Source organism: Polypterus senegalus, chromosome 1 (assembly GCF_016835505.1).
Source record: "Polypterus senegalus isolate Bchr_013 chromosome 1, ASM1683550v1, whole genome shotgun sequence".
Taxonomy (NCBI): domain Eukaryota; kingdom Metazoa; phylum Chordata; class Cladistia; order Polypteriformes; family Polypteridae; genus Polypterus; species Polypterus senegalus.
In genome coordinates this window covers 125672593-125679147 of record NC_053154.1, presented here as the reverse complement: position 1 = coordinate 125679147, position 6555 = coordinate 125672593, and positions in this window count along the sequence as shown.

Sequence of the window (6555 nt, the reverse complement as noted above, 5' to 3'; positions counted from 1 at the left end):
CTTTCACATTGCTCCCTTCTTTGCAGCTGCTTGGCGGTGCTTCGTATTCTTAAAAGCCGAACAGCCCTATTGATTTTTGATTGTTTGCTTTTCTCGCTCTCTCTCTCTCTCATAATATTATGACAACATAAATCCATTAACATTATAATTGAGATATGGTCAGAAGAATACAATGAAGAAAAAAGTAAAATCTCCAGTCAATGGCATAATTGGAGTAAAATAAACATTAGAACACTCTAGACGAGAACAGGCCATTCAGCCCAACAAAGCTCACCAGTCCTATCCACTTGTTTCCTCCAAGAAAACATCAAGTCGAGTTTTGAAAGTCCCTAATGTCTTACTGTCTACCACACTACTTGGTAGCTTATTCCAAGTGTCTATCGTTTTTTGTGTAAAGAAAAACTTACTAATGTTTGTGCGAAATTTACCCTTAACAAGTTTCCAACTGTGCCCCCGTGTTCTTGATGAACTCATTTTAAAATACAAGTCTCGATCCACTGTACTAATTCCCTTCATAATTTTAAACACTTCAATCATATCACCTCTTAATCTTCTTTTGCTTAAACTATAAAGGCTCAGCTCTTTTAATCTTTCCTCATAATTCAACCCCTGTAGCCCTGGAATCAGCCTAGTTGCTCTTCTCTGGACCTTTTCTAGCGCTGCTATGTCCTTTTTGTAGCCTGGAGACCAAAACTGCACACTGCACTCTAGATGAGTCCTCACCAGTGCATTATAAAGGTTGAGCATAACCTCCTTGGACTTGTACTCCACAGATCGTGCTATATAACCTAACATTCTGTTAGCCTTCTTAATGGCTTCTGAACACTGTTGGGAAGTTGATAGCTTAGAGTCCACTATGACTCCTAAATCCTTCACATAAGGTGTACTCTTGATTTTCCGACCACCCATTTTGTATTCAAACCTAATATTTTTACTTCCTATGTGTAATACTTTGCATTTACTGACATTAAATTTCATTTGCCAAAAATCTGCCCAAGCCTGTATACTATCCAAGTCCTTCTGTAATGATATAACGGATTCCAAATTATCTGCTAATCCACCTATCTTGGTATCATCTGCAAACTTAACCAGCTTGTTACTTATATTCCTATCTAAATCATTTATATATATTAAAAATAGCAGCAGCCCTAGCACTGACCCCTGTGGAACACCACTCTTAACATCGTCCAGTTCTGATGAGGTTCCTCGCAACATCACCCTCTGCTTCCTGTGTCTGAGGAAATTCTGCACCCATCTAAAAACATCACCCTGAACTCCCACTTCTTTTAACTTGATGCCCAACCTCTCATGTGGCACCTTATCAAATGCTTTCTGAAAGTCCAGATAAATAATACCATATGCTCCACTTTGATCGTATGCTTTTGTTGCAACCTCATAGAATTCCAACATGTTTGTAAAACACGACCTCCCTCTTCTGAACCCATCTTGACTGTTCAGAATAACTCCTGTCCTTGCCATGTGTTGCTCAATCTTATCCTTAATAATTCCTTCCATTAATTTTCCTGTGATGCATGTTAAGCTTACTGAGCTATAGTTGCTTGGATCTGCCCTGTAACCCTTTTTATATACTGGGATGATATTTGCTATTTTCCAGTCCTTCGGAATCTCTCCAGTGCTCAGTGACTTCCTAAAAATATGTGTCAAGGGTTTATATATGTACTCACTAGCCTCCTTAAGAACACAAGGATAAATATTATCTGGCTCTGGTGATTTGTTTGATTTCATCTTATTTAATCTGAGCAGCACTTCTCCCTCTACAATTTCCAAATCCCTCAGTACCTCCTTAGTAGTTGCATTTACCTCTAGGAGGTTATCCACTTGCTCACTTGTAAACACCTCAGAAAAATGTAAGCTTAGGGCATCTGCTATTTCATTGTATGTATCTTTTAATTCCCCTTTACTATTCCTGATGAACTTGACCTCCTCCTTAACTGTTCTTTTACTACTAAAATACTGAAAGAATCTCTTGGGGTCTTCTTTCGCCTTATCTGCTATATTCCTCTCCAACTGTCTTTTAGCCTCTCTGATATCCTTCTTAATGGTTGCCCTCATTTTCTCATACTACGATTCGCTTTGCAGTCATTAGTCTTATATGCCTTATACAGCAGTTTTTTCCTTTGCAACTTCTTTTTTAAATCTTTATTAATCCATCGTGGAGTTTTTCTTAGTTTCCTATTAATTCCAAATTTAGGTATGTATCTGTCCTCCATTACATGTAAAACATTTTTAAACGAGTTCAACTGCTCCTTGACTGTCTCCACATTTAAAAGCTTATCCCAGTCTATCCTATTTAGACTTTGTCGCATCTGCTCAAAATTAGCCCTACTAAAGTTCAACTTAACAATTTTAGTCTTTGCATCTGTACTCTTACAAAATACTGAGAACTGTATTATATTATGGTCACTTGACCCTAGTGGTTCAATCACCTCTACACCCTCAATTCTATCCTGATTATTACAGAACTAGCAAAATACCCGCGCTTCGCAGTGGAGAAGTAGTGTGTTAAAGAAGCAATGAAAAGAAAAGGAAACATTTTGAAAATAACGTAACCTGATTGTCAATGTAATTGTTTTGTCACTGTTGTGAGTGATGAGTGTTGTTGTCATATATATATATATATATATATATATATATATATATATATATTTACACACACACATAAACATATATATATATACATATTTATACATATACACATATATACGTACATATATATCTACATATATACACACACATATATACACACACATACATACATACACACACATATATACACAGAAATACATATATATATACATACATACACACACACATATAAACATATATATACATTGTCACACACGTGTGCATGGGAAGCAGCTGAAGGGCTTAGACAATACTGTTTATACATCTGCCCAGGGGGGGGCGGGGTACGCTGACGCTCTTTCTGAGTTCTCTGCAGGTCTTACCGGGAAATCCCACCAGGAGCCGCCATTTCCAGGAAGGACACACCACCTCGGTTCCGGCCCCAAGAATGAGGTCACTTCGGTTCCGTTCCGCCCCAAGGGTGATGTCACTTCCAGTTCCGGCCCAGAGGACGACATCATTTCCGCCCTCTGAGCTATAAAGCTCACTGCCTTGCTTAGGCAGGCAGTTCTGTTTTGGACTCTGTTGTGTAAACTTGACTATGATGTCTCAAAGACTTTGCAGCCAGGAAACCGAATTAAACGGGTGGCTGCCCCAAACCTTTTCACGCCTCAAGTCTCTACTTATTACAGTGGCGTAGCCGGCAGGATGGTGTCCCTGAAGAACCGGGACACGACCTTCAAGGAACCAGGTGGGTGAGTACCGGGGCCGAGTTTCGGGCAGGGAGTGCGCCGGGGGGTCAGGAAGGACGCGGTGCAGGCTCTGCTCCACGAGCATAACCCGGGGCTACCAACCCATCTCGTGGAGAAAGTAGAGGGGACCCACAGGCGTGGGCTGGCTTCTGGGGAACACACACGAGTGGCTCAGTATGCTCTTCCTGGGCAGGAAAGCCGAGCCGCCCATCGGGACCAAGGTCCCTGTTAATGATGGGTTATCCCCAGGCCAGCAGGTAAAGAAATATAAACTGGGAGTTTAACCCAGTAAAGGGCTGTCAGAGCAGGCTATGGCTCTCTGGCAGCAGGTGGGTGAGTGGCTACGGCCATTTGAATTAACCCCTTACAAATAGTGCAGCAAGTGGCCTGTTTTTTGCTGGTACAACACCTACCCCAGGACTTTGCCCAGCCGGCCTGGGGCGAATTTCATTCAATGGACGAGCTGCTACAGCTCCTAAACCCAAGGCCGGCTGTGAAACCTGGGAGGGCAGAACAGCTGCTTTGTGGACTACCGGGAGTTATGTCCCACTAAAGCAGTCCCTTCCACGCAATCCAGAGCCTGTTCGAAGTCGCGGGGCCGCCTGGCTTGCGACCTGTCGGGAACAAGGCGGACCGTAGGGGACAATGGCGGGTTGTTTGTGTGCCCTTAGCAATCCCTGGCGGATAAACATACGGGAGAGCTTATTATTAATGGACATAGGGTAACAGCGCTGTTTGATTCCGCAGTAACGTGTCTGTCGTTGCTCGCCGTTTTGTTCTACCGCAACAATGGATTAAGAAAAGACCAGTCTAAAATGTATACACGGAGATATCCGCTCGTACAATACCGCCCGGTGTTACGTGTGTCTCGGAGGAACCCTTCGCGCTTACGTGCGGTACACCCGGATCCTCCGCTTCCGTAATCCTCGGGCGGACTGGTCTGACAGTAACGCGGTAGTTTAGAAAGCATTCCCGAAAAGCTTTTGGCCTCGTTATAGATGATAAAGACTCATCTCAAGCTGCTTCCACACCGTGTAATCAGCCGACAGGGAGTGGGCGGTAGGCCAAGAGAGTGACGAAGATACTCCCGGACCGTCGCGGGCTACTACGTCATCCACTAGCGCCCGCAGCGAGGAGGATTCTCCGCCCCTTGAGGTCAGACCGACCCGCTCTCTGAGTTGCACTTTCAGTTTAGAGCGACTCCGGCTTCTTTCAAGAGAGAACAGTGGAATGACGACTCTCTGAAGCACATAAAGAATGCAGTGGTTCTCGTTAACGCCAACGACGCATTTGCCCATGCCACAGGGACCTCACTTTGTCATGGATAATGAATTATTGTATCGGGTTGCTGAACATGAGGGGAAGGTCCGAAGTTGTTGCTAGTCCCGCGGACCTACCGGCGGCAGGTTTGCGAAGTTAGCCCACTCTCACCTTCTTGGAGGCCATCTCGCCCGATAAAACATTAGAGCGCATTAAGCTCCGCTTTTTGGCCGGGATTAATGAGGAGGTTCGCTTTTGCATTTCCTGCCCGGAGTGTCAACTGCGGCAAATTCCTAGGAAGGACCGTGCTCCTCTGATTCCCCTTCCCCTTATTGGCGTTCCTTTGACAGGATTGGGGTGGATATAGTAGGACCCTGGAGCCCTCAGCCCGAGGATATAAATATATACTCGTCCTCGTGGATTATGCAACCCGATTCCCTGAAGCCGTTCCATTGCGCCGCTACCACTAAAAATATTGCACGGAACTAGTAGGAGTCTTTTCACGGTGGGCATTCCTAGAGAAGTCCTGACGGACCAAGGAACGCCTTTCACCTCGGAAACGCTCAAGGAGACTGCCAAGTTACTGAAAATAAAGCATTTAAAACCTCGTGTATCATCCTCAAACCGATGGGCTAGTGGAGAGATTCAATCAAACTCTCAAGCAAATGCTACGTAAGGTAGTCAGCAAGGATGGGAGGAATGGGAGCAAGTCCTCCCCCTTGTCCTCTTTGCCTACGGAAGTCCTCAAGCCTCTACGGGTTCTCTCCCTTTGAATTACTATACGGAAGACAGCCCCGGGCTTATTAGATATTTTAAAAGAGGGCTGGGAAGGGGAGGCACAGCCCTCCACTAACATTTTGGAGTATATCGCCCAATTGCGCGATAGATTTGATGTAATAAGACCTATACTAAAAGTCATATCGAGGAGGCACAATCAGCACAGGCCGCCTGTATGACCGTGGCACGACTCTCCGGAGTTCCAACCGGGGATCGCGTCATGGTATTGGTTCCTACTTCACACTCTAAACTGCTCGCACATTGGCTAGGCCCCTACGAAATTAAGGAGAGGAAGGGATTGGTCGACTATTTGGTGAAACAGCCCAATCGCCGACCAGCTGAGCGAATATATCATGTAAACCTGCTGAAACCGTGGAAGGAGAGGGATCCCATCCCTCCTCCGGACAGCCCTGCTCTCTCTTGCGAAGTAAGTGCCCTTAATTTGCGAACAGCTATCTCCCAGACAGAGACAGGAGCTCAAGCAGCTATCCGCCGGTCCCAGAGGTGGTAAGTGAACAGCCAGGTCGGACCTCTCTGATTGCGCGCGACATATTGACTGACCGGGGTGATCGTCCGTGAGCGACCCTACAGACTCCGGAGGCAAAGAAAGTAGAAGTGGAACTGGAAATCAAGCGAATGCTGGCACTAGGAGTGATCGAGGAAAGTAGTAGTCCCTGGTCCAGCCCCATCGCCTTGATTGCTAAGCCTGACGGCAGTTGGAGGTTTTGCAATGACTTCCGTCGGCTCAACCAAGTTTCCGATTTGATGCTTATCCCATGCCTCGCGTGGACGACCTCCTCGAGACTGGGACCAGCCAAATTCTTGACTACACTTGACATGACAAAGGGGTACTGGCAGGTTCCTTTAACGGAGTCCGCAAGGAAAAACCGCGTTTAGCACTCCTAGCGGACACTGGCAGTATCGTGTCCTTCCATTCGGGTTACACGGGGCGCCTGCGACTTTTCAGCGTCTGGTGGACAAAGTGCTCCGCCCCATAACTCGCTCTGTGCTGCCTATCTGGATGACGTTGTCATCTATTCCAGCACCTGGAAGGAGCACATACAGCAGGTCACAGCAGTATTACGGACATTGGGAGAGGCCGGGCTCGCATCAACCCCAAGAAATGTTACTTGGGTTGAGGAAGCCAAATATTTGGGCTACCTAGTGGGCGGGTACTGTG